Below are 18,581 nucleotides of genomic sequence, written 5' to 3' on the forward strand. Positions count from 1 at the left end.
TTATTATCTCCCACCCCCAGCCCCCCTCTCAGAGGACGCCCGTGTCTCGACGTGCGGCAGCCAGTGTGTCCCATTGCTCAACCCCTGATCTCACAAAGAATAGGGCCCCCGACCTAAGATCAGCCCGACATTGTTCTGACCCTAACCTCATTCACTAAGAGCTGAGAGGCTAAACTGATCTCGGAACAGCTGTGTTATGTCTAAGATGGTTTTTGAATAGGGGCCACCCTCTCCTGCTCTCAGCTGCCTCTAAATCTCCACCAGAACCTAAAACAGGGTGGTGCGGTGAAAAATTACACCATTAATATTAACACAGAGATGAGCTCTTGAAAGCTCTTTGGTGAAACACTTATGCAATGGTTGTGTAGAGCACCAACCGTTCTGTCACATTGCAGCTCATCCTTGGTAGCAGAACAGCCCACAAGCAGCATAGCAGCTGCTCATTTTTGAAACCTGTAACACTTTACTTTACTTTATTTGGCAGACGCTTTTATCCAAAGCGACTTACAATGGGAAGACACCAGCAATTCTCGTTCGATTTCTATAGAATATCAAGTATACAAACTAAGAGCCCTGATAAGGCTTAGACTTGTCATTGAAGAACATGCTCGGAGAGTGTTGGGTGCTAGACTAAGAAAAATTATAATGTATTTATACATTTTGTATTTGTTTGTTAAATGTGTATGCATGTGTATGTGTTAACACACATTGCTAGTGTAGGAATGTGAACTGACAAGAAGGTTCACAAGAAACTGATGCACAGAAAGAGAACCATGCACCAGGACGTTTTTGTTACCACTCCTTTGTTACTGCAATGCCACAAAAAGGGGCACAAAAGTGAAGTAAACGTGCATTTAAAAATCTGCAAACCTGTATAACCTCAGTGTGTGGACACGCGTGCCAGGAATCAACATTTGCCAGCAACGTCCAGCTCTAAAACAACCGCCATGGTCCCCCCCTGGTGGCTCCTAACAGCACTGTTTCACAGCGCGCACCTGAGCCCGAGCTTCCACGCCAGGCCAAGGACATCCAGTGGCAGAGACAGCAACACCGCGGGTGGCGTCGCCTTGCCAGAAGACAGCAGCATCGCAGGGAGCGGTCGCCTTACCTTTTCCCCGGCTCAGGGGCATTTTCTTGGGCCCAAAGCTGCAGATATGTCCTGACATTTCGTCCCAGAAACCAACGAGATCGAAGCTGGAGCAGCACCTGACTGCGGCAGAGAGCACAAGACCAGCATGTCTTCTTCCCTCTCCCTCTCTGCCACTGTGGAAGAGAGGCTAGGAATGCACCGGCTATAGACTTTTGTCCAAGCTGTAGGTCTTTTTTTACTGAAGCAAGATTAGTTCATACAAAACTCAACAATACAGCAGTGAAACCCATTGTTGATATTCAACATTTTTCACATAGCGGAACAGAATAGACAATACGGTAGCTAGGAAACCCTGGGCTGGATTACAAGCTGATGATATCTCATCCTTTCGCGGCCTGTAATCCTTTTCACCCGTTCAGAGACGGAGCAGACGTAAACCAAAATCAATATTGGTGGGACCGGGTGAGATGGGGGAACAAACGGGGTACAGGATGTTTTCAAATTGTACCCGGCTACGCAATTTTTTTTTTCATTCTTACGACTTTGAGGGCATTCCACCTGGCTTTACACATCTAGCGCATTCAGAAAGATCCCTTGATTGACGTTAAAGTTTAAGCACTTTAAAATCCTGGCAAAAGCTTGTCGTAAAGGCTACCAGAAAAATAACATATTTATTTTTAAAATGATGTAAAAAATATAACAAATAATACAATTAAGAATTTTATTAGTATAAATAAGTATAAATTCATGAAATGATGCAGGACATAGTCTGAAATCATGATCTAAAAATAAATAAGAAGAAGAAATGATCTTACCGGGTCTGCACCTGCATGCCTAATCCACTCACTGGTCCGTTCCGGCTGCCACATTTTCCCAGCACTTCTGAATCCTCAGGGTAGCCAGAGTGCCGGGACTGTTCAACTCGCTCCTTTTCATCACTTCTGCAATTGACCAATTGACAACTGATTGATGGTTATCTTTTCACATACACAAAAGCAGAAATTACCATCACTAAAGCCATGTACAGTAAAAGACTCACGAGCAAATTACATGTTGCTAAAATTCTCCTTCACTCTCTTTCCCATACAACGGCAGGCAAACAACAGCCCCCCCCCCCTCTTCCTTTCCAAAAAAAAAAAACTTTCCTTTTTGTCACTTCTGTGCCACTGTAGATTTGGCCTTCCCTGCCAACAGCAGAAAGAGCTTGACAGCTTCTTTAAATGCTGCCGCACAAAGGACCTTGAATGAGGGATGGTACTGGGCTGGACTGCCATTCTCTGGAAAGGACCATTCTTTGCATTGAAAACAGAAGGCTTGTGAAAAACAGATAAGCCATATCTGAATGGGAGCAGGGATACTCCAAGTGACCTTGAGTTAGGGAGGGGGAAGGGTGTCCTTATGTATCCACGCCTTTCGAATTAGTATTCCTTCTGTTGCAAATAAACAATAATTACACTTGCAGCCATCACTTCGCAATTTCTTGACAGTTATGCTTCATCTACCTCAAGCCAAATATCAGCAGCAGGGTGCCCTTTGAATTTCTCATTGACAAAAGTAACCATGCACTGGACATCTACGTATTGTACACAGAAACGTGCTAAATGGCCATTGATATATTAAGTAATTCCCAAATATCCCAAACTATGGTTAGCATGTTTCTGCCTCTTCTCTTTCCAAGCCTGTCATGCTGGGGCTAAAAGGGCTGAAAAGTAAGAATTGAAAGGGAGGGGATGAATCGTATGTCTGGGGCCTGTGTGGCAGCCCAGAGTACTCGGCTGCCAACAAGGGCCAGTGCTTTCTATGGGTCGAAGAACAATTAAAACCAAAAAAACCTTTTCAGAAGCTTTCAGTCAGAGCAGATCCCAACCAAGAAGGCATCAACTTTGGAAAAGAATCGCCTATTCAAGGATGCCGATATAAGGCTTCTGTGTCGAAGAGCCAAGATATAAGCGTATTACTAAGACATGAGGGGCTAATGTGTAAGTCTCATACTGCTCTTCAGAATGTCCTACATGTCTCCATACAGGCCCAGAAGAACCATTTTCAAGTGGTGTATAGTTAGTCAGAATACACCCACCAGTACCAACACTCAACTCATTGCACAACTTACTGTTTTAAAGGCAAATGTGAAAATTTAAATCTTATTATCTGTACAACATTTTCCTTTGAAAAGAATTATATGAGCAAATATATTCAAAGGCATGTCATTATTTTACTATATATGACAAAGTTGAAATATAATGACTTAGCAATAAACAAAAATATATAATATAATACATAATGGGTAGACAGGTTGAGACTAAATTCTGATACTGTAATTCTGCACAATATGTTTGAATAGAATATGCATTGCAGCCCATCATGATGCAACCTGTGGCCAACTTTTGCTTAACTCTTGACCCTCATAAAAATTCATTGGGTTGTAACATTTAAGCCATTTTGGCTTAACTTGTGTCTTTATCATATGTGCATGTTCATACAGTCCTTTCAGTGTTACTTTCATAACATCTTGCACCAGATTTTACAACATTTACATTACATTTACGGCATTTATCAGACGCCCTTATCCAGAGCGACTTACAATCAGTATTTACAGGTACAGTCCCCCCCTGGAGCAACTTAGGGCTAAGTGTCTTTCTCAGGGACACAATGGAAGTAAGTGGGATTTGAACCTGGGTCTTCTGGATCATAGGCGAGTGTGTTACCCACTAGGCTACTACCACCCTACAACATCAGTATTATGTGCTTACATGTAATGAATTACCTGTTTATTTTTTAAAGGAAGCATCTTATTACTCTACTATAAATATAACTTTTAGATTTTTAAAAGTATGCATCATTTTAATGGCATTAGTTATGACAATGTGCTGATCTCTTTTGTGTGTGTGTGTATTTCTATTTATTTTAAAATGAAATCTAAAGCAGCATGTAGAAAGTGTTTCATCGCTGTATGGACAGTTGACCCATTATCTGGAGAGCTACATGCAACGGTACAAAGTAGATAATATGCTCTGCTCCAAATCCCTTCCTTCGATTTGTTTAATTCAAAATGATGGATATGGAATGTTTCGCCTATGTTTTATTAATGGGACTCAGCAGGGAACACTCAAATGGATAATGGATATAAACAAATTGATAACAGTGCTGAAGACGCAAATCGCGTAGACATGTGCACCATGCTGATTCTCTTCACTTGGGTGCCAATCTGTTGGGTTTAATTGTTCACTCCCTGAATGAATACATAAATAGGTGCCTCACTATTTCACTATGATAATGACACTATTTTTAGCGCCCGAACCACTGAACAAATTGCTGCTTATTTCAGGTTTCCATGGAGATTCTCATCACTTATCAGCGCTTTTACATATATTCCTGCATATCTCGCTGCACCGAGAAACACATTTATTTCCAATGCATTTATGCATTTCAGGAAACCCATATTGTAATAGCATAATAATACTAAAATTGAGGAGAATGGGAAATTAATGAACTAATGGAGGAAAATGTAGCTGATGCTCTGGCTGATGCTCAGCGTAAATCCATCTTCCCACAATCCCACATGCAGGTCAGAATCCTGAATCTGCAAGAAGTGAAACTGACTGATGGCCATGGTTACTTATCATTCACATCTTCTGACAGAAATTGAAATGAATCAATTTTTGGACGTGGGAAAAAATATAGCAAGTTTAATAAATTGTATTAGAGTGCATTTTTTCCAAATTGTTATTGGAAATGCACTCACATGTATTCCTCCCAATGCAGTTTTGTATGAGGTAGAATTTTTTGTTTTTCAATGAAGAACTTGAGGATTACAGAGGTAGATTTTATCTCTTTGAAGTGCGAAAATCCGAGAAACATACAAGATTAGTCTTGGATGAACAGCATTTCAAACACCAAAAAATAAACAAGAACATCAAGATTGCAACGTGGGACATTTTTCCACAGATGACCTTTTTGTCTTTTTCATTGTGCAAAATAAAAGTCAACCCTCCGCTGCATACTGTGCACATGATGTACACTGGAATAGACGTCACTTTGTCTTGTCTTCCGGAGCTGCACAAGCCCCTCCACGGGGAAACATGATTACATGTAAGCAGAAGCTCCCGGTGGCAATGTAGGTGTTGAGCACCGAGCTCCTCCGAGCTGAGAAGCACACTTTGTCACCTCAACATAAGCCTCTTGTCCAAACAAGTCACACGGGGAAGCAGGGCAAGGAACCCTTCATTGTCTCTCTCAGTGTGAATCTGTCCATCACTGATGATGTCTATTACCTCAACACATAGGTTACAAAAATAGCCATGATTACCTTGTCAATACTGCTGCCCCTGTAGTGATGTGTCTGCTGGGAACATCTGCAGGTCAATTAATCAGAATCTAGCGCTATCATGAAAACTATCACAATATTTCTAGATGCCAAAGCCAATGTTACTCGCAGCGTGCAGTAAATGCAATTAAAACGTATGAGAGTGTTATTAATAATGTTCGATTTCCATGCATCACAAGAGAATGGACTGCATCTTTCAACATGCTTCAGCGATTCAGATGTCACGTCTCCGGGGACATTTTATACCTTACTCTACTCAGTGGATTATATAACATGGTCAATATACACTGACAAAATGTAATCATCCTATTATTGAGTCCAGTTATTTGGTCAAACAAATTGAACTTTGAATGAAGGTTTTGCACTTTATGTTATTGAACTGACAATAACTTCAGCATAATATAAAACATATTTTGTAATGTTATTTCAGATCCACTTGATGATCAATAAAAAAGTATTGACCATCCAAATATGTGAAACCAGTTTTATATAGGAGCCCATTTTAAATGCGTCTTTGCGTGTTTATTGAATTTCTTTGATATTTAAAGATATGCTCTGAAGGATGTTTCTTTTTTTCTGCTTTGGCAACCCTTACAAGTTCTATCAGCACATCACAGAGATGTTCTCCAGAGGGCCCTCTTTTATGATGCACCGCTCAGTATTTCAAAGACCAAGCTAAATAAACACTCTCCATTCATTCCACTAGAAACCGAGCAGGACTTGCATGGGAGATGTCAGCGCAGCGCCACAATGGCGCTTTAAGGAGGGGGGGGGGGGGGTATGCGGGAGTCTCCCTGCAAACAGACTGGAACAATGTTAAACAGTAGCTCCACCATGTAGCTAGGCAAGTGTCTCTTCACACCCCACTGAGAGAAAAGCAGCTGTAACCCCCCCTCCTTCTGCCCTACAGAGGTGTGAGATGTCTCGCTGCCCACAGCTGGAGAGGTCCCATGCCTGTGGGGTTGGGGAGATGGGGAGGGGGGTGCTGACTGCCACACCTGCAGGAAGAGACCTGCTGTAATGAGCTGCTAACACCTCTGGATTTGTAGAGTCTATAACTTTATTTACATTGGGCAGGTGCCATCTCCTGGTACATACAGCACAGATAGATAGATAGATAGATAGATAGATAGATAGATAGATAGATAGATAGATAGATAGATAGATAGATAGATAGATAGATAGATAGATAGATAGATAGATAGATAGATAGATAGATAGACAGACAGACAGACAGACAGACAGACAGACAGACAGACAGACAGACAGACAGACAGACAGACAGACAGACAGACAGACAGATAGATGGATGGCAAAATAATCACAATGGTTATGAAGAACAAAATAAGTGTCATAGACTTAATCAGTTAAACAAATGACAGTAACAGTCTTTAGAAAGTGTTATCCCCAGTCTGAAAAGCTGTTATCCATTATTAAGTGTCCCTTCCATTTCCTGTTTCCAGTTACTAGAGTATGCTATTGTCTCCCTTCGGCCCAACCAAGACCAATAATAGAGTTAAGATGCTTAGCCAGTCCCATGCATGGTTTAGGTTTTAGTCCTTTGAGCCCAACAAATTAGTACAAATTGTAGTTCTGCTAAGTCATTGCTTAACCTGCCAAATACTTCCTAATCTCTTTCATAGTGAGAACCTGTCAAGCAATTAGCTGATCTGCCTCCCCCTGAAGCTACATATTTAAAACAAAGGGCTTGTGGCTGGGAGGAGGAGAGAGCAGTTTCACGCGATCTGCATGACAGTTTGGCCCACATTGGCCCAGCGGAATTCCCTGTTAGCCCCATTGTGGATCCCTGCGAGTGGCCCCTTTGTGCTGGGCCCGTGAAAGGCATTGTCAAGTGGTTGGCACCTTTGCTCAATGTCCCGTCATATTGCATCACAATGAGAGGTGTTTGGCTCTACCTTTTGTGGCCAGAGGAATTTAGCACATTTAAAGAGATTGTTTCCTAACAAAGCCATTTCACACCCGCATAGAATTACATCAGTCGAATTTAGCACGAGTCAAACTGCAAATAAGTGCCGGGACCCCATGCTGTGATTACAATAACTAACAAGTGCCTAACAAGGGCACCATGAGCTAGCAGCATTAGTTAAACTGTATAAAGTGAACACTAATACTGGGTTTGCATGTTGAACCAGATGTACTAAAGCATAATGAGGCCAAAGCGGAATACTTTGAATCTTCTTCAAGTGCCGTCCACAAGCGTATGGCATTGTTTAACCTTCAAAGGACACACAGCCGGGCTCTCCTCTCCAAAAGTCACTGTCACTCTCCACTCTCCAAAAGCATACCCCATTTTCTGCAAAAGCAGTTGTAGCAAAGAGCAGGTGCAAAAATAAATATCAAAGCCACTCCCTTATTACACCAGCGCAATATTTTGTCTGCGCTCGGACCAAATCTAAACTGAGTTGGACAGCTTGCAATGTGTGTGACAGGCCCGACGTGTACAATGCGGATGATTATGGCAAACGCTGCTGCTGATCAAAGGCGTGTCAGCATGCAATCAGCTGAAAGCAAGCCGGGGATCTGTCCCGCTGTAGTACAGCCGGTGCTGAAAGGAGCTGACGACAAGGCCCCCATGGAAAGCCATGCTCGCTGACACAGGAATCAAATCAATGAGCCTTTGCGTTGCCATAAATAGGGCTGTAGGTTCACACTAAAGATAATTGTTACATAGTAGCTTAGCTATGCTGGTGCATTCATAGTTTCAGTGATCCAATTTTCCAGACCATGTCTATAAAGGCAAACCAGTGAGAACAGGTTTCAGAGCCTATGGTCATCAAGGGAAGGGCATGGCTACGTGAGGTTTTTAATAAACGAAAAAAAACACAGATCAGCCATTACATTAATACCACCCACCAAATAGAACACTTGCATCCAGAACAGCTATAAAGAATTACGCGATGGGGTCTATTTTTACAGAGCATTTCTCAGACGGTACGTTGGACTGAGATCTTCCCATAGTGCATCTTGTTGCCATCAGTTCCCCAGGTAAACAACAGTGAGCCAAACGTGTACCCACATCACAAGAAGTCATCATCTTACATAGCTACACGACATAGTTCTTACACCTTGTTTCCTGCAAGTTGGGGTGGTGGTTGAGTTTGCCTAATATATCACACCCATTGACAAGTGTCATCGTAATGAGGAGAATTTAATCTTGCGGTTTATGTTTCAGCTGTGTATAGATATTTCGGTCATAATGTGAATTAATGCCCACTGGGGTATAGATCAAATATATTTATGATGTGATATCTCCATTTATATACATGAATATGGTGTTTCATTTTAAATGACCTCTACAGAAGTCATTTCCTCAAAATGTAACATGTAATTATTAAGTTATTGTTTTAGTTTTTTTATCATTTGGAATGCTCAGTTCTCAATCAGAGTATCGATCAATTTAAATAGGACTAATCACCTTATGCCCACGCACACCCTAAATGCGTCTTTGTCTTCACTGCCACAATGAAGGTTATCTCAGTAGGTGAGGGAAACATCAGGTGACAGCTATTTCCCATGATGCTGCCTGGGTCGTCAAGCTGTCCATCCAACTGTCAGCTGACCAGTGGTTCCCATGGTGCTCCCTGCTGCCAATCTGTTGAATAGAAGGCCTTCATTATCTGGCAGTGTTGAAGAGGAACTGCTCTGGCTTTGATAAGCTATCACTGCTCCCAGGTGAGCCCAGGCCAGCATTTCAAGACAACACAACACTTAGTAACCACACGCATACACATACACACACACACACACACACACACACACACACACACACACATGCTTTATCTCATTTTGTCAACCATCAGCACACTGCCTTAGTTTTATAGGGTGATATGTACGTGACACTGAGCCAAAGACAATCTATTTGCTCAACACCCACTTAAATTGCACATGCACCAAAAGAAATGATGCATGTTTTAATTAGCTTTTTGCAATGCACAACTGCGCAGGTAAGAAGTGCTCCTACCACCACCTTGTGTACAAACCCTTGCATGCGTTGCCTTGTTTTATCTGGGAAGTGAAACATGACACCAGACTGGAAAGTGCCTGCGATAAAGAATGTTTACTTCATTCTCCCCGGGAAAAACAGGCATAGCCGGGCTCGCTTTGTGAAACAGAGCATCACATGTCTGCCTGGCTAATAAACAGCCACTTTGTCGGATACAGAGGTTCATTTCCTGACTTGTCTCTAAGAATCACTATGTCATCAAGAAAGGGAAAATGTCACCACCCCCCAATATCTCACCGCTATTCAGATAAAGAAAAAGAAAAAAAAAACGCATCATTGTCTAATTCAGTTCAGTAATAGCTTTAGCATTCCGCCACTTTTTGATCATTAGAAATTTTGATGGTGCACAAATTGCTTTGGTGAATTCTGGGTTCAGCCACCCAGAACCACGAAAGATACCGGTGACAGCGCCAAATGAGCAAAAAGATAACGCTAAAATGAAAAACGGGCACTTTTTGTATTCATCCGGAAATGTTTTTTCCCCAATCACCATGGCATAAAAAAGAATTGAATAATTGATTTATTTTTTTCCCCTGCTGTTTTTCCTCCAGTGTAAAATTTTCTTTGCTATCGTCTAATCTAGTCATATCTTTCCTCGGTCTGAATGACACTTTTCCCATTCTGGTAAGGCAGTGAAAGGTTGTTTGTTCTGCTAATTAACTTTATTACCCTGATAGCTCCCCACAGCCTTTGACGAAAACAATTACCATCCCTTTTGCCAGTGGCAGAAAGACTATTAATTAGAAATGGGGCCTGGTCCCTGCCATGTTAGCCTGCCATGTTCCCAAGCCCTCAAGCAGGATAGCATTACATTGTCAGTAGTAATTTAGCTCTTATCTGTCTCTGCTAATTATTGTCACATTCATCAAATTCATCAAGGAAAGTGCTCTCAGAAGGATTGCATATTTGCAGTTAATATAGCATAAACTGGTATTACCCATCACCACATTTGTGATGATGAGAGGGACACAACTTATTCATCCTTAATTAGAGCAAGCTGGGTAATTAATTATACATTCCGCCTTATTACTTCGGAGTCCCAGATATTGTTTGTGGAAAAACTGGAGAGGGAGAGTGGGGAGATTGCAGGAGAAGCCAAGAGCCGGAGAGGGGGAAAAAGGGGGTGATGTGTTTTGTCACATGTGCTCTGCCATAATTCCCACCTGACAAACGTCCCAAATCAGAAGGAAATTGCAACTTGTCAGCCAGCAAATAAACTGCGGTAATAAGTGATTAATAATCAGCACCTGTGACAGGTGCAGCATGAGGCTGGAGACGGGTCCCAGACAACCAAAGGGCGCAAATAAATCCCACAGATGCTGCCACCCAAGCCATGTACCATTTCATTTAGTTCAAAACCTTTGGGAGATACTCACATCATGGTTACGGTGTCACCCCAAATCTCAAAACTCAGCATGGTTCATATTCTGGTTAGTTTTATTTTAATACCTTTTAATATATACATTTAGATGTATTTCTTTATTTCTTTATTTATTAGATGCGTACATAAATTTATTCTTGTTATTTGTTTCAGCTGACAGAATGATAGGAACTTAAATTGTATGAAAACATTTTATTTCTATATTGTATATTTGCAAAAAGTATAATTATGTAATTGTATTCTGTGAGTAGAACTGTGGTTAATAATACCCCTGTTGTACCACAAGCATATAAGGTCACTGTGCTAAAAATGTCACGTCCTGTTCTCTCACTGCTGTGTCCACTGCCTGCGGCCATTAGGATTGAGTGACGGTGAATAGGGCTGTACCTTCCCAGCAATGGCTCATTTAGCCCCCTCCCTCCACCCCCTCCAGGCTCCATGGGGACACCTCATCTTGACTTCAGACGTCCTTCCGGTACCTCTCGTGCTGGCATTTCTCACCGTCCTACAATTACACATGACACACTTAATCAAAGCTCACAATGGTGCTCTGGGGACTCTTTGCTCATGAGGTCAAAAGTGACAGGGAGGGATCTTGTGAATATACCTAGAGACGTCAGAACAGCTGAATGACATAAAAACTCCAATATCATATGATTTCAGTTGGTGCTCGCATATCAAAGGCATGGTAATATGGTACAATGGAGGTGTGTAAGAAAGAAAACAACCAAATAGAGAAAAATAAAAGTAAAAAAATTAAATGTGTCCTTTAATCTATAAATATGTATCTAAGAACATAGTAGATTGCATGTCAATTCCCATAATCATAAATCTGCTCTTTGGGCCTTTTCATTTTTTCATTTAAAATTTTTTTTTTGCTACTGGCAGCACGTTCCAGCCCCCTGCTTTCAAATACCTCATTCCTATTCCACTGCTTTCTATTTCTGAATGTATCATTACGTAACAGTGGGTCTTCAGTTGCCCTTGATGGTCAGTTGAGAAGTCCAGGTGTGTGCAATTATAGTGGTCCTCTAGGGCCCGCCGCCTCTGAAGGGCTTCTAGAACAGGACCATCACTTGGGCTCTTTAGAGTGCTTGGTTTGTTGTGTTCTGCAGTGTAAGAGAACTTGACTGAATGCACTGTGGAATAGCATCCGTTGCAAAATACATTTATTTTTTTTAAGCCAATCAGTATTATTTACATTCTTCTCTTTATTTATGTATAATACAGCACAGGTATTACCATATTCTTATTTGAATGCTGATTGATGTTACTTCTGATTTTATTTAGGGGGAATTACAAATGTAAAAATGTATGTTTTAATCAGAGTTGATTAATAATAAAAGTGCCTGAGCAAAGTCTTAGAACCCAGTAGGTGGTTGCATTCCTTAAGAATGTCAGATTAAACTAACATGTGCCAGTCAATATTGGTACACAGTGACCCTTAGTACCGTTGAGGCAAAACCATTAAGTCCAACATTTCCCCCTGTAAGTGTTTATCAGTATGGATGGCTTACATGTCCTCTGAAGCAGATATTGAAACTGATTGGACAATGGTGAAATACCAGACAGGGGACCACAAGGCCGACCCCAGCAAATAGGGAGAGAAAATCTTAATCTGCAACACAATGGTGCTCTCTTGAAACCCTATCATTTTCACTTTCAGTGAGGCTGCTGTCTGACTGCGAATGAAGTGAAAGGAGCGGATAGTGTCGAAAATTGGATCAGAGCTAACATTCGCTCATTTTTATCAGTGGCTGCCAAAGGTCATCTGACATAATAGCTGATGAATTTAAACCCGGATGGATTTCATTTGCAATTTTCAATTTAGCAAGACCTCCGAACCCCATGGTGATAAGAGCCTTCTCCTATCATGGCCTGTCACAAACATCAAGGATGGGTGTGAAGCCCACAGGAAAGAAAAAGAGGGGAAGAAGAGGGAAATATCAACAGAAGGGGAGATAACGTTGTTAGAGAGGAGAGCAGAGGATGGATCAATGCAAAGCTGAAGCTCAAAGTTTGCTACATGCTGAGCACAAGATCCACCAAAAGATAAATGGCGCCTAAATCTAAATTTAACTGTGTGAGGGTGAAGCTCCAGTGCTTTTCATTTTTTAAAAAGGAGTCAATTTTTTCCTTTCTTGTGAGTAGGGAATTTCTACAAGAAAATCTTCTGCCGTGTCCACACTCTGACATGTTCATAAATGGATCCATTTCTAGGAATTCAGTAATTCAGCTCAATCCATCATCCATGCACTGTAAGGACTGATGCTCAAACATAATGCAATTTATACACCAGAGACTCCCATTGTTGCTAATATTTGCTGTAGCATTGCCACACCATTTTTACGGCCCACTAACCTCTAATCACCATAGCATGGCAACCCCTTAATACGCCATTGCCTGGCATGATACACTATCAAGACGTATTATCCTGTACAGGCAGCTTTGGCAGGGAATCCAAACAAAATACTCCCCATCAAATTCAATTCAGAGGCGGTAAGGGACAGCTGACTATCATAGAAGTAAGGAAGTGATCCAGCAGGAGGCGAGTGAATGGGAGAGGCACTCAGAGCCACTTGGCAGAGAGGCTGTGCCAGGAAAGGAATGGAAATCACAACGAACAGCTGTGACTAATACCGTCTTATAAGTGCTAGCCCCAAAGAAAATGTAGAGTGCTTCAGAACAATTCGGGCAGGGGGGGTGTTGAAAAAAAGAGATTTCCTAAAAAGCTAAATGACAAGACCATTGCTTAACAGGGAAAAGATGTGCAAGTAATGGCCATGATTGAACTGTACTTTGAATTTAATGGCCGCCAAATTGTGCGAAAGTGGCTGAGGACGTTGGAGTTGACAGTAAAACAAATGAATTCGTTCAACAACCATTCAGAGTAATTTTATGTGTGGGCTACATGGTAAATGTTGTAAAAACCAAAAATAATGTGATGCCAACACTAATGCATTATCCTCTGGCACAAGAGGACTTGCAGGCCGGCCCGAGAGAGGTAATATATCTTAATTAGCCATATACAGTAGTGAAATACATTCAGCTGATTCATGCTGTACTCCTCAATTTACAGTCTGACTGTCAGTGTGGAATTAATGAGGATGTTCGAGTAAAATCAAACAACGACTTCGGGAGCAAAAAAAAAGACTCGCTGTGAATTAAGCCCTATTTGCATTTGTAGCAAAGGACTGTATTTCTGTGTGCACGTGTGTGAATGTGTGTGTGTTTCACATGTGTGCGATCCATACAACCTCGCTCAGCGCCGAGAAGAGAGAGAGAGAGAGAGAGCGCCTCATCTTACACATCCAAGAACAATGCGGAGGGATGCAGTGAACTCTGGGATGCTTGACAAGTGTCTTCATCCTGCATTAATTGCTCAAATTGAAGCAGTGCCACATCTCTCCAAACTAGACATTGCTGTGAGTTCCCTTTGATATGATAATGGCATGCTTCTTAGCAGAGGAAAATGCAAATTGCAGGCGGTAATTTGGTGGCATGCACCTGCCGACACGGCGCGCCTCAGCTTCGCAAACCGCCGGCTCAAGCCACACAAAAGCCGCCCACCGCTGAAATTATGCTCACATGGACCATTGGTACCAACAGATGCTCTGTCTATCTCAGCAGTGCACACTCCCTTCCGCTCTGAATATCACCATTAGCACGGAAATTCATTTTTTTGCACTTAAGAAACAGTCAACATTTGGGTTGCCCTCAAAATAAGTGATAGCCTTGCAGGCAAGAGCTGTCGGAGAGTCACATTTAAACAGCACTAACCTCCCTTTTTAGCATTCAAATTGTCTTTACGATAATGCCAGACATGCAAACCAAATGACTTGTGACATGTAGAGAGGTAAGAGAGCGGTAATTTATCTTAATTAGCCATATAGCCAAATGTCCAGTGTTTCTTCCACATGTACATTTAAAAAAAAAAAAAAGCTTTACAAATATGCAACAGCGAAGGCAATATGCCGATTAAGTCAGATTGCTGCTGAACAAAACAAAAATCAGAGTATCATGTTTCATAATTAATATTTATCTGACTAACAGCAGCCTGGTTAGGCTGTATTAATCCACTGATTAACATGTTTTTAAAACCACACATTTTGGAATGGATTCATCACTACCAATTCTAAAGCTTGCTTTAAGGCATATTTAAAACTATTACAGAGAACAGTATGAAAGAGGCTTGGACAAGGAGCTTATCTGGTCAGACCTGCAGATTCTTACAGTAAATACAATGGCAATAAATGTTTTACAAATGACTTAGTTTTTTATAATTGAAAAAAAAAATTCTTAACTCATGTAGTTTTAAAAAAATCTCTTAACTCACATGATTCACCCAAAAACATGTCACATGGTCCAGATTCAGTGCAAGACCTGTGTGTCTCCATTTGAAAATAATGATGCATCACCATTCGCTGTCCTTCTCCATCTTTATGTAGGGATTGTTTTTGCTTGGATGAATTTCACATTTCATTAAATATTTATATATTAATCACATCAATTAATGATCTCTCTCACTCTCCAAACATCCGCTTTTAGCATTTCTCAGCCCTTCTCTATTTGCTAAATTTCACTACTAGAAGTAAAACGACTGCAATTTGTATTCAACTGCAGGCTGTAAAACACTGGCAGTAAAAATGCAATGGATTAGCTATTGATCTTTGTTCTTCAGATTACAACTTGAAAGTGATTTCTATCGACCATAACAACAACAACAACAACTACAGGGAAGGTGCACAAACAAGAGAAGTGTTTGCAGCGGTACTCTTTTTCTATTAATATAAATTGAAATGCTGTAGTAATTATTAAAAGAGGACAAAGAATGTGCCACTCAAGAGCAGTGCAGGCTCAATAGAAATCCCCGCGACATAACAGTGGCTCACAGAGGGAAGAACTGATGCCTGACAGTAATCAAGGATAACTGTAATAACTTCAGCTTGATGTCTGCCCCCTTCGTTTTCATACTGATGTGCTACAGAATGGTCTGAATCTACATTTCAAAATGATGAATAAATGTAGCTGTGAATGGTCAGTGGGGGTAAACCTGTGTGGTGTCTAGGAGATATTTCCATCTAAAAATTAAGTTTAAAATATGTTATGCACCAATTTAGACTAAATTATCTTAATGTCAATATCTCCCAGCACACTATGTAGCTCTCTGTTTAAAAGGAGGAATCTTCCTGGGTCTACATTAGTCTGGTCTGGTCCAGCTCGATCTGGTTTTATAGTAATGACTCTCAGCCGCCTCCACAGTTAAACACATCATGCTGAAATGATGTAAAAGGTTGTGCCTCTCTGACTCACAAAAGCACGGCTTCACTGGTCACCACAGCTTCCAGTCTGAACTCAGCTGTCTGGAATGCAAGGTCTGGACCAGTGACGAAGGAACAACCAATTACAGGCAGCATCAGAGCCGTCATCCTTCATATGTTTCACACAAGTGCATACTTTTTTCATAGTTTTCGCACCAAAGTGTTAAGTTATGCGGGCTCAAGGAGAGCTGATGGGAATCTATAAACTGAAAGTGTTGCTGGAATTGAGGCTGAGTCTTTTATGAGTGGCTGAACACTGGACATGAATAGGGATGAAGAATAGAGTCTCTGTGTCAGACAAAACTGCCCATGTGCTTCAGTGTCATCAGAGCAGCCTGTGGGTAATTCAGTCCAGCCGCCAACAATCTGACCTTATAATACCCCCCAAACCTCAACCCCATCCGAGCAACCAACCTTTATGTGGTTAACGTTAGTCAGCATTAAGTATGTTTGCTTGATGTCTTTTTGAAAACTTAGTGTGCTATATGTGGGAACATGCATGTGCAACCCAATCAAATGACATTTTAGGGCTTAAAGACCTTCAATAATGTTTTCATTTATGGATCAAATAAACATTTCAACGGTTTATAACAGACTGTACATTTCTTTTAGGACAATTTAACTCTGGCTAAAAAATCCCCTAGGGGGGAAAGAAAATATCGTAATCATGCATGGTTAACATGCGGGTAATACAAATTATAGTTAAGGCCACATTTTTACAATGGCTCTTAAGTTGGACTGTGCAGCCTTAAAAAAAAAACAAGTGGCCTCCACACACCACTGGGCTTTACTTCAGCTTTCCCACTGAGGGACATTAATCAACTTACAATGAGTTTACATAGCAACGCCCAGCAATTTAACCCAGAGAGAGTGAGAGTAATAAAGAGAGTGAACCAGCCGCCACCATCATCAGCTATTAATAGAGGATAGGATTAATGCTGGATTATGTCATAATGACTGTGGCGTGAGATGGGCCACTCTTGCTGCCAAAACATTTGTCTTGCAATCCGGAGGCTAACAGTGTCAAATGAGAGCCACCAGGGGTGGCCCCAGTATGGCACACCAAATATTAATATATAGAATATTAATACAATGGCAAGGAATCTGACCCAGTAAGACAAACTCATTTTCAAACAGATACATTTGCACAGAATTTCATATAAAAGCTAACTGGACCTTTTTTGAAATTCATTTCTGTCAAGATTATATTGTTTAGTTTTTGCAGATATATGTCATGTTTTGTAATATTGGTTTATTAGCCATTGGTAGAGGAGACACTGTAATTTACAGTGTTGGGCTTTATAGTAAAATTTCCATATTTGTTTTTAAAATTATTAATTAGGGTTTGGGTGAGTTTTGTGTTTGCTCTGTGGCAGACTGGCTAACCCCACCCAGCTGTGTAGCATATTAAATATTATTTCAAAAATATAATAACATTTAATAGTTAGTTATGCCAATAATTTTTGGATACACATACTTATTAGGGATTGCAGAGAGTGTGAAATTGAAATATCATACCAGGTAACATACTACAGTGTACTTAAAATATAAAATTTCTTTATTCATTAAAGAAAATATTTTTGGTAAACAACATACCCTATGTGATTTAATGACCAACAGCGAAAAAAATCTTTCCCACATTGTGTCTAGCACAACCAGCATCAGTAGGTAGATTCATACACAGCTGCATGGGGAAATAGCAGGCCTTACAAACCTAGTTATCAGTCCGGGCCATGCCGTGCTCTGCCCAACCGGCTTTGCATCTCGAAGACCTTCTTTACTGAATCATTTAAATGTAAAAATGTCAGTCAACTCTATGAAGGTTTACATTGAGCATCTATTTTAACAGTCCCATTGCCATAGACTACAACAGAAAAAGCTGCACCGATCAATGTAGTGAGTAAACGCATAAACTTTTCATCATGGTAGTTTTACATGCATTAATGTAAAAAAAATCATCATTACATTTTGTGCATCATTTTTTTTGTCTGTTCTTGGATGATCAAAATGTGTCTAAATACAAAATGTAGTATTTAAAGTAATATTATTAATCTTGGAAGAATAATGAAGAGGCTGTATAGTACAGTTTGATTTACCATGTCTGTCTCTGATTGTCCATGTGCAAAGATTGATAATTGTCACGACACACTAATTTAGATTAATCAGGAAAGGTTATATTCAAAGTGAGTTGGTGAAATGAAGCCTAAGAGGTCAAGGGTCAAATCTGAAATCCTAACCATCAAACCTGTCAATAGAATCCGCATGTCAGGCAACCCCATGTGACATTAGCTGAAATCCTGATGGGACTTTGGCTCAACAGTCCTGAGTGATGAGACTTGGTAGCAGACTGTTGAGGCTGGCACGGAGCCCTTCCCCTGCCCACATATGCGACAGGGTCATTCCTGTCCCACTAGTCTGCATGAAAGAGCTCCTTTCACTTG

The 18,581-nt window shown here is 40.8% G+C and overlaps 1 protein-coding gene across 9 annotated transcripts in view; it reads right to left on the reverse strand.

The window, feature by feature from the left end:
• The window catches only part of sox2 (SRY-box transcription factor 2), a 73,657-nt gene that overhangs the window by 33,753 nt on the left and 21,323 nt on the right, over window positions 1-18,581 (reverse strand). For 6 of the 9 annotated variants that reach the window (XR_003751678.1, XR_003751679.1, XM_029000671.1 and 3 more), the window contains exons 2-3: window positions 1,906-2,031; window positions 1,109-1,263 (exon numbers count right to left, since the gene is read on the reverse strand). The gene's annotated coding sequence lies outside the window, so the exon portion shown is untranslated. The remainder of the gene's footprint in view (window positions 1-1,108; window positions 1,264-1,905; window positions 2,032-18,581) is intronic. The other 3 variants (XM_029000672.1, XM_029000668.1, XM_029000666.1) reach the window with 1 other exon arrangement.

This window comes from Denticeps clupeoides, chromosome 13 (assembly GCF_900700375.1).
Source record: "Denticeps clupeoides chromosome 13, fDenClu1.1, whole genome shotgun sequence".
Taxonomy (NCBI): domain Eukaryota; kingdom Metazoa; phylum Chordata; class Actinopteri; order Clupeiformes; family Denticipitidae; genus Denticeps; species Denticeps clupeoides.